A 10529-nucleotide genomic window follows, 5' to 3' on the forward strand; every position below is an offset into this window, starting at 1 on the left:
TGGAACAGCAGCGCCCCCTACTGGATAACGTTCCCTATCTCTGGTTGCCAGAGATATCCCAAATACAGTTCCTTTCCTCATGGGTGCAACGAGTTAATATGATGTATATATCTTGCCAGGTCAAATCAAACAGTATATACACTTGTTAATTGTTGATTCAATAAATTGAGAAGGGTTTTCGCAATATTGTCCTAATTGCTTTTTTCTTTTCAGTCAAAAGTTCTCACATATTTATTACTAACCTACTAGTACAGAAGCATAATAGCAGAGAAAAATCATTTCCCCGATAAAACATATCTATTGTTCAGGTAGTAGGGAGGTTTACAGAGTGATGGGATAGGAACAAGTGACCTTAATGCAGCATAAATATGCGTGCCATCCCACGAGCGATCTCTTACAGACCCAGCTTGGTTCTTCTCCAATGCCGCCTCTTGGAGTTATACCTGATTTTATTACCAGTCTTCATCTGAACTCACTAGGGAATGGGATGATTCTGCTTTTGTTTCCTGGCCAGAAATCGCTTGATCCCGTAAGTCTTGTGAGAAGACATGGCAAGGATCAGTCACCCGCACACACCATGATCCATCCTAATTATTATTTTATCTGAGCCAGGTCTGCCATGGAGAAGGGGACATGGACTTGAATCATGCCCATTTCTCCATTGGCAACTTTCCTAAGAGGATGCATTCCAAAGTTAGCTGGAACTCTTGCAAGATAGGGAATCCCACTCCTAGTTTGTCCAGCTGGGCTGTGAGCAGACAGGTCTTGGGGTCTATAAGGAGGAGGGATAGCAACAGAGCCAGTGTCCTCTTTGTCTGGACTGGTCAGTGACTCCTGAAGTAGCCCTGGCTTATTAGGAGGAATGGGCCTATTTAGACGGTTATCATCCAGTATATCCAGATGGGGTTTATGAACCTGGTTGGTGGTAACACATTCTACAATAGGCCCTCAGGTCTGAATCCTGACTTAGGGCCATGAAGGCCTGGATATAGGTACCTCAGTCCATTTTCCCTGCTTCTTGCAGAAGAGATCCAATAGATCATACAGAAGCTTAACGTCCCCATAATGGCCATCTCCCCTCATCTCCTAAGGAGTACTGAGGCCATGCAATGTTACAGAAGAAGATCAGTTTTTTCTTTCCTAGATTTTACAATCTGAATTGATTTCCGTGAGTTAAAAGGCATCCCAAGGGAGAATCCTTGGGGGCTGAAGAAGCTCCCATGCTTCTAGAAAAGTAGAAAAGGTCCATTGCCAAACATCCCCTGCCCCTGTCTCCTGGGTGACATCCCAGGCGCAGGACATGTCAGAGGTTCTTGGTATCAAAAGCAATCTGAGGCATTCTTTGAACGAAACCGCTGTTGGTCACCAGTCCCACTGTAAAGACCTGTAGGAGGGATACTAGCTACCACCTTCCCCTTCCCCATTTGCTTTCTAGACTATAAATGGGTAGCACTGAATGGATCAAAATACATGCTTTGCCTTGAAGAATCCTTCCTTTTTAACCCATAGAAAGCACTAGGAGAGTTTCTCAAGGGGAAATTACCCAACTTTATAATTTAAGTAGCCAGTAGGGGACACTGATGGAAAACAGTAAAGACAGAAATCCATCATGATCTAACTGACATTCCAATACATGTAGTCTTTACAACCAGCTTCCCTAGGGAAAGATCCTGGTTGGGTTTAATTCAGTCGGTTACTGGTTTTGATGTGCTCCAAGTGGAGGTCTCGAGGCCAGAAGCAGCTAGGCCAGAGATGTGAAGGGTATCACATTAGACCAATGAGGAGGAAACCTCACACGGGAGTCTTAAGACTGGCAGCTGTCCTGGTGAGTTAGGTGGCTGTCCTGTGCCCAACACAGACAACTTTTGTATAAGAATGGGAATAAAGAGAGGGCATCAAGTTTCTGAGTCTTTATTAGCATTCCGGCCAAGGTACTAACTTCCAGCCAAAAGGCAGTCTTTCTCTTCCCCATAGAGGAGCCGTGGGTTAGAGGATTGCAGCCTGAGCAATTGACATGAGAGTGTTCCAATAAGACCATACTCCCTGAAAAGCTCCTGAAATGAAAGTAAAGGGAGAGGAGAGGAGTACTTACCAAGTTTGCACCAAGGCTCAGAGCCCAGATGAGAAGATGCTGGCCTCACGTTGGGGTGCCAAAATGATGCAGTTTGAAGTGTTGGGGTTTGGAGCCGAGGGCCAAGAAAGAATTCTTCAGACTTCTTTGGTGCAACAAAGTGTTTTTATTAAGACACGGGGTCAGGACCCTTTGTGGGCAGAAAGAGCTGCGCTGTAACTGTGAGGGATGACTGATCACATACTTGGGAATTGGGGAAGGGAAAGGCACAGGGAAGTTTCTAAAATGATTTTCATATGTTAAAGAAGACTTACAGATCCTAGAGGCCTGACTATCCTCAAGCTAAGGTTGTTTTTGCCTCTAGCCAGGCATTAACATTCAGACAGTTGGGAGTTCCTGGAGGAATGTCTTACTCTGCCTGCCTCAAGTATTTGTCAATGGGCTATAAGGAAATTTAATTTTATCTACATTTCCTTTTGCCTTTGTTCTCCACATCAATAATACGTGAAAAATAAGAACTCTAATAAGAGCTATCACTGTGAATGAATTGTAGTCAGTGTGAGGATGAGAACACACACCTTCCTAGCTTCCTCAAGGTCATCTCTGGCTGACTCCTATGGCCTTTTCAAACCTGTTATGCTCTCCAAAGACCAGAGCGCCACCTGGTCCTCTGTCTCTAAGAGGTGGGAGGAAGGCCCACTTCACCCTCAATTTCCCTTTTTTCCACTCAGTCCATTTCTTCTGTGTTGATCTGCCCTCCTGTGTAGGAGAACACAGTGCCCCACTCCTTTCCGAGGCTACCTCTGACCCAGCCAATCAATGGTTGCCTCAAGGCTCTGGCAGCAAGACGGTCTCATCACTAAGTCCCACCCACTCTCCTCTCTGGACTCCTTCCCCTCAGGCTCTGGCCATGCTCCGCTTTTCTCTGGCTTCTCATCTTTTCCTCCAATGTTCAGTATTCTAATGCTAACTTCTCTCCTTCCATCAAGAGCAAAAGTCCTCTCTGCATCTTGTCCCCTCACTGTTGAAACGGTGGTTCTGAGGGTCACCAAAGAAGAATCTAACCTGTTTTTTCTTCCTCTTCTAGTCTAGCTTCTTGTGATTCTGCGTTTACCTTCAGTGACAGGTTGTTACTCTCCGTTCTGATTGTTCCTCTTGGAACAATCTTTTCTTTACTCAGTCTGTTTCTGTACACATCTCTGAGGATTCTAGACTTAGTGTGTTCTGTCTCTTATGCTGTCTTATGCTGTTTTGTCTCTGATGTACTGTAATGCCCCCGATTTCGAATCCGAGAGACCACCAAGGAGCCGATACCGATGCAAACGCATGAGCGTTTATTTGCAAGCTTGAGCTTGGGCCCAAGTATACCCGACACAGCAGAGCAGGGACTTGGACCCCTAGGTTAAGAGGCGTAGCAGTTTTATAGGGGCCAGTGGCCAATGAGATTGTAACACACACAGAAAGTTGCATAGTCATGTCAGTCCTCATGCAGGTGGCCAATTGAATTACAATTTACCCTATAGTAACTGTTTGAACTAGCCTATCATTCTGGTCAGAATTGGTGCGCAAGTTTGGCGGGCAAAAGGCGGGGTTTACATTCTTTGGCGGTTAGGGGTTCCGTATTCCTATACGAGCCGATTTCCAGTAAGGGTGTGCTCAGCGGCTTGACTAGGGTGGGGGAGTGTCTTAGGCAATAAGTAGGTCATGTGGGGGTTATACATGAGATGGTGGGTGTCGCACAAAATGGAGTTAGTCTTTCTGTGCTTGTCCAGGGGTAGGGGATTTTTGTTAAATTCCTTGGGTCCCACAGTGCTTCCACTGGGCAGCCTCATCAAACCTACCACTTAACCATTTCTCTGCAGGCCATTCCTTCACCACCCTCCTAGGGTTGGAATTTCCAGTTACCTTTGAAAAGCTCATGCCATTGCCTTTTCATTTCATTTATTCATCCATTCAGGAAAATATTTGAGCACCGCTGAAACATCATCTATCTCTAAAATCACCTATTTCTCCATTTCCACGCCCATTTGCGTTTTGTCCTGTCCTTTCTCTGGATAAATGACATTAATCACTCAACCTGAACGAGGATCTCAGAAGCCATTTTCAGCCTCCTCATCTAGACATCTGCTCAGCCACTGAGTTGGTAGTGGATCCTTTTACATATCCCTACTTTTCTTTCAAGAAGCCGGAAGCTTATTTCCTAGGGGTAGGAGCTGATTTTATTTCTCTTTGCAAAATGACTTAGTTTAGTTTTTAGGACTGAGGGCAGCTCCATAAATACTGTTGAATTAAACTCAGTTGATATCACTCATAGAGCAATTGACAGCTACGATAAGGATCTTAGAAGACATATCTGTTAATTCCCTGGCAAAAAATGCACTCAGTTTTCAAATAATACCTACAATTAAGATTCTGAAACTCTGTAGAAGTTGTACAAAAAAAATACGTAATGGGCCTAAAAACATTAATTTTAAAGATGGAAGTAGAATTGTTCAGAGAGAAGACTATCCTTTGTTTTGTGAAAGACCTGGCACGTGAAAGATGAAATCCCCAAGGATAAATTGCCTTGTATGAGAAAAATATCAAGAATTGAAGGTTAGGGGCGCCTGGGTGGCTCAGTCGGTTAAGCGTCCGACTTCAGCTCAGGTCATGATCTCTCGGTCCGTGAGTTCGAGCCCCGTGTCGGGCTCTGGGCTGACCGCTCAGAGCCTGGAGCCTGGAGCCTGTTTCAGATTCTGTGCCTCCCTCTCTCTGCCCCTCCCCCACTCATGCACGCTCCCTCCTTCAAAGATAAATAAAGCTAAAAAAAAAAAAAAAAAAAAAAAAAGAATTGAAGGTTAACAGCCAGAGGAAAGAGAAGAAACAAAGGGAAAGAGGAGCCAAGGGAAGTGAGGTGAGGGGGTAATGTGAGGGACCACAACAAAGAGAGCCACAAGTGGTTAGGAATGGCCTAGTAAGTTTAAAACCAGTGGGGTCCAATATTTATTTTCCTCTATTGGCTGTGCTGTGCTTTCACATGACTCCCATCATTTTCTCCTGTATTTTAGAACCTCAATAAAAGTCTGCTATGTGGTGCTCCAAGCCAGCTGTGGAGCATCATTCACTCAGATCTCTCTTGGGGAGAAATTGCTACAAACAATGCAATTAGGTTGGCCTCCAGCTCGTGCACCTTGGGGACCCACTGCAATGTTCACACCAAGGCCTCCATCTACCTGGGCTGCTCCAGCCTTGACTGAACTCAGTGGAGACCTCTAGCTTAGCCGTTTCTGCCCAACGCACGACTTTTCCACTGGGCAATCTTTGCTCTAGATCTCCCATCTGCCTGCTCAGGACTTTCCCAGAACTGTACTGTCTTCTGAGGCTCTTCTTACAAATCCTCTTCTTTCCCCTTCTCTTGTCACAGGTGTCAGACCTGCATCATGTTCTAAGGTTTCCCCGCCCACTCCTGTGTGTGTGTGTGTGTGTGTGTGTGTGTGTGTGTGTGTGCGTGCACGTTCTCTCTCTCGCTCTTCCCTCAAGAAATCTCAAGATTTCCTCAAGAAATCTCTTGCATTTCTAATTCTGTCCTGGTGACCAAATCTCAGAGGAAATGAACTGACACAGTGTGTTGTTTTTCTTGACAGTAGGGTGTGGGGGTGCAGGAATTGGAGCATTTTCCCCAGTGGGGTAACATGGTGTGGAAAAGAGGCCATGCACACAGGAGGTGAAGGGCTGAGTGGGGATTGAGAATTAACAGAAGCAGGAAGCTGAGCCCAGAAGTGATTAGGAAAAGAATAATCTAGAGATTTGGAGAGGGAAGCTGGGCTTTCCATTTCATTTTAATCTTAAAGGATAAATTAACCTTAGTAGCTAGAGAACTTTCCAGGGTCTCCAGGCATCTTGCTGTGTGTGAGCAGGTACAAAGCAAGAAGCTCATGATGTGCTCCAAGGGAACTGGAGGGTGGTGAGAGAGCACTCACAGAGCTTGCAGCTGTACCCACAGCACCTGCTGCAGGGCCTGGCAAAGAGGAAGCTGGAGAGGCTAGCTGAATGAACAAAATCTGCTGTTCTAAGTGCACACAAATTTCCTGATCTGGGTGAATGACGTTAGATCCTCCATGAAATGTGAATGATGTCACCAGTTAGTGACCACTAAGAAATTTGGAAGAGGGGAACAGCTATGAACTAAGTATGGAACAATGCCATTGTGCCATTTCAAACAAGATGACCTGCTTTGGTCACTCACAGTCTGAACACGGTATGATCACTTTTACTTGATCTGCTTCATTCTGCAAGATGATCTGTATCTCTCTGCCTCATGGCCACCTCTGCCTCACTTACTTCCCATTGTCCGAAAACGCTGAGACTCACTCAGTCTAAGAGGAGAGACGAAGAGAGCTGGTCTTACTGGTTACACTAAGTGCTTCCCATGCACTCTATCAAGCTATGTTTACCTAATTAAAAGAGTCCACTAAAGAGACTTTTCCTGAGCAAAGAAAGACTGCTCCATGCCCTGGTGTACATTTTCAACACCTCTCAGACACCCTGTTACCCCAATGTGTCAGGTGATTCTACCAACTAATGACCAGTGAGTTGATGGGATGTTCAACAAGATTCTTGAATGTGTTGTAAAGGCAGTTTCGATAACCTGTTGTATAATAAATACTTGAAGAACTCCCAGTGTTTAACTGAGGGTGTCTGGCCCTGCATGGCCATGGGACACATGTGAATAACTATGTAAAAGGGGAGCTCCTATAAAAATTTACTATTCGTGGTCTTAGTTCTGAACTGCCTTTCTGGACCTATTCTTCTTCCTGTTTCTCCTCTACTCCTGACCCACTGAGCTAACAAATTTATTGTTTGATGTCCTTCCTCTGTTCCCCGATCTACTTTGGACTTGGTGTTCCACTTCCCCTCAGCTATGACTGTTGCTTCTCCCAGAGAAGACTCTGATCCTCCCCTGCTCAGGGCTGCTTTTGGCCATTTCAGGTAAACACCTCTCCTGGGTAAACTGGAGAACCTTTCAACGGGTGCTCCGCTCCTGGGGGTAGAACACCTAGCAGGTTTGGGAGTAGAACTGGACACTGGGAAGGCATGAGCTGACACAGTTCTGCCTTCAAATGCTTGGAAAAGGCATTTTTCTTATTCTCTAAGGCCCCAAGAGATAGAATGAGCCATAGTGGGACATTAAAGGGACAGAGTATAACTCGAAAGAAAAGCAAGAGGTATTTGACAGCAGTCAGAGCAGCCACAGCTGTCATTTCTTGTCACTGGAAGGTGCTCACGCAAAGACTGGCTAGCCATCAAGTGGAAACTGGAAAGTGGAAAAGTGGAAAGTGGAAACACTCGCAAAAGGAGTCATGCATCCTATGGGTCATTTTACTAGAGGTCTGCAGCGTCCTTCAATGCCGTGCTTCTCAGAGTCAAAACTTTCATGATTCTTTAAGTTAAAAACAGAAAAGTCAGATGCTTGCCTAGAGGGAACGGTTTGGAGTGAGGATCATTGGAGGGTCACTTGCATAGAGGAACTGCCAAGAAGGAAATTACAGGTTGGGATGAGAAGCAGGAGAGTTTGAATCTGGGCTGGGAAGGAACCATATCCTCTGAAGGGACCTGGTAAACTGTGCTTTTCTGTCTCAGATGGATCAGCTTAGACCTGAAGAATGTCAGCAATTTTCCTCTTCCCACAGGGCCAATCTATAATAATTAGTTTTACTACTTTTTTCACAAGCTATTAATTATTTTAATTAGCTTGTTCATGCACTCAAGTTGTTTACAAGCACTTTCCTTTTTGTAGCGCATCAATAAACAGTAGAAGGGAAACTACCACCTTGGAGGAACCCAGGAAGTTTTTACCAGGCAGGCCATGGCCCAGAGCATGAAGGAGTTTCTTCTGCTCTACACTGGGGACCTCCCAGCAAGAGCGTCTGAGTCAAATGGGTATCCTCTGTGGTCATTACCCCCTCAGTCAAAGCAACAGAGGGCAAACAACCTGTTTTTTGTATGTTGCTCCGACAACCACCACCACAGAGTAAACCCCAAAGGTTGTGGATGGTTAATAGTAGGCTTTTATTAAAAACCCACATATTTGGCATGTCTTAGTTATCTGGTTTGACTTCTGATTTCACCCCTTACTGGTGTGTGACCTTGTAAGAGTCACTTCTCAAATTCTTTCTTTGCCTGTCAGTGAAGCCAAAAGCACCAAATCAGTGGAATTCTTTTGATTATTAAATGAGTGGGCACGGAGGGTAGGTGCTCACACAGCACCAGCACTGAGCACTCATTCGATCCTCACCTCCTCTTCCCTCTTGCCTTCTTCTCTCCTCCTCCCTTTTCTACACTTCCCTTCGCTGCCAAAACTGGGACTCTTTGGCTCCAGACTTCAGGGTTCTTACTTCATTATTGTTCTTAAGTCTGTACTTTACAGAAGTATGAAAGAGAGAAAGTGAAATAACAATTTCCAAGGAATTATCGCTATTTGAATTGTCCTATTGGGACGTCTGAAAGACCTCAAGGGCCTTTTCTCCGGGGCTATTACGTCATGCTCTCAAAAGTTGTGCACATGCGCCATTTGGAAAGTGTGTTTCTCAGGAGGTTCTTTCCACCTCCTGGGGACAACCAGGGGCGGGACGGGGGCGGGGTTTGGTGCGCTATGATAAGAGGCTCCTCAGACTCCACCCACGGCCTCAGGGGATTGACACCTCTCCCCCCACCCCTCCCCTCCAGGGAGGAGACAGGGACTGGGAAAAAAGACCCTGTGTGCTGTTAATTTTTGTGATTGAAAATCCTATTTGGAGCTTTCCTTTAACAGAGCCCAGCACCCCAGAAAGCCATGCTGCTATGCTCCCCGCACCGTCTCTCATTTGCTCAGGTATGAACTTGGAAGAGAAACCCTGAGTCACCAAGGCAACTCTGCCTTCACAGTAATCTGTCAAAGCAGGGAACTGGGGCTCTTTATAGCAGATCTCAGGAACCCAATTTTTTTCTATGCGACGGGGGTGCTAAATCACCACCAGTGAAGTGTAATGTTTTTTGAAAAGTTTTTCATTAAGTCTTCAATAGATTAATGGAAACAGAAAATTTTTTCCAGGAGTTTTTCTATGACTAGAATCCAGAACAAAGAAAAAAAAAAATTGTGTATGTTGAATTGAAATGTTTGTACTTAACCCCATGTGTTGTATTTTTGTTCCAATTAAATATACTCATGTACTATTTTTTGGTCTAATTTAAACAACCAAAGAAGGAACTGACCAATCAGGTTTTCAAAAGGAATCTTTTGGCACCGTCTTGTGACCATTTATGGTACAATTTAAACAGAACCAAAAGCAGCCCTCTTTAAGTTTTCTAAAACGGTCTTCTGGAACTCTCTTGTGGCGCATCGTGGAACTGAAGAAAACAACAGCTACCGAATAATGCCCCTTGTCTCACATAGGGGGAACGCTTTTGCTCCTGCTGCTATTATAACTATTATTCCCTGAAGACTTACAGCGCAGCCACACTCACTGATCTCTTTGTGTGACTTTGAAGCACAATATGAGAACGACCACGTCTCATTTTCACCTCAAAGATGGAAATAAAAGGGGACTTGCTCCAACATGTTAACATCTGTCAAGAACCACAGAATTTTAAAGCTGATCAGTGAAGAAAATATCAACTCTCCTCATGCGATGGTCATGCAGCAGGCCCACTCTGACTAGTAAAGAGAAGTGCCTGCCATCCTGGGCACCTTATTGTGCTCTCTAATCTCTTTATGTGTGTCAGTAGTTAATTTTCACAACTCTAAGAGGAAGGACTCTGTGATAATCTTATCCCCCACTGAGAAAACTGAAGCCCAGAAAGGCAATTGCCAGAGGTCAGTGACTGACAAGAAAGTGCCAGAGCTGAGATGTGGCCAGATCATTCCCTCAGAGGCTGTGTCCCCAACCCCTACTTCACACCTCCTCTAACTCTACTAAGACTCTGGGCGTGATTTTAGTGACTATTGTCATTCTGCCTTAACCTTTCCTGTTGTTATAGCCCTTCGGCAATGTCACCTAAGTGCTTGTTAAATTGGTGATGTTAGTGTTAGTCTTGAAAAAAGTGACTGAAAATCCGCCCTTGATGTGAACATGGACTAAAGGTGTGATAAAATTTGAAGTGCAATATTAGCTGTCAACAAAGTCTCCAAAATGGAAATAAAGGAAATCCCTCTACCTTTTCTGCATTTATAAAGAACCACAAAATTTTGAAGCTGGCCAGCCAAACAAGTGCCATAATGTCTGTGCTGTTCACATAGGGGAGACTCTAAGGGTTTCTTGACTTTGGCACTATTGACATTGGGGCACTATTGACACACAGGGCTCTCCTGTGCATTGTAGGATATTTAGCAGCATCCCTGGTCTCCTCTACCCATTAGATGCCAGTTGTGACGATCAAAATGTTTCCACTTTGGTGGTGGTGGGGGCAGCAGAGAGGCTCAGATTCTTCTGGATTGAGAACA

The 10529-nt window shown here is 44.9% G+C and overlaps 1 pseudogene; it reads right to left on the minus strand.

The window, feature by feature from the left end:
* Positions 1-394: 394 nt before the first annotated feature.
* On the minus strand, positions 395-550 carry LOC122228397 (annotated as a pseudogene).
* Between the last annotated feature and the right edge of the window lie 9979 nt (positions 551-10529).

The sequence above is a fragment of the Panthera leo genome, chromosome C1 (genome assembly GCF_018350215.1).
Source record: "Panthera leo isolate Ple1 chromosome C1, P.leo_Ple1_pat1.1, whole genome shotgun sequence".
Taxonomy (NCBI): Eukaryota; Metazoa; Chordata; class Mammalia; order Carnivora; family Felidae; genus Panthera; species Panthera leo.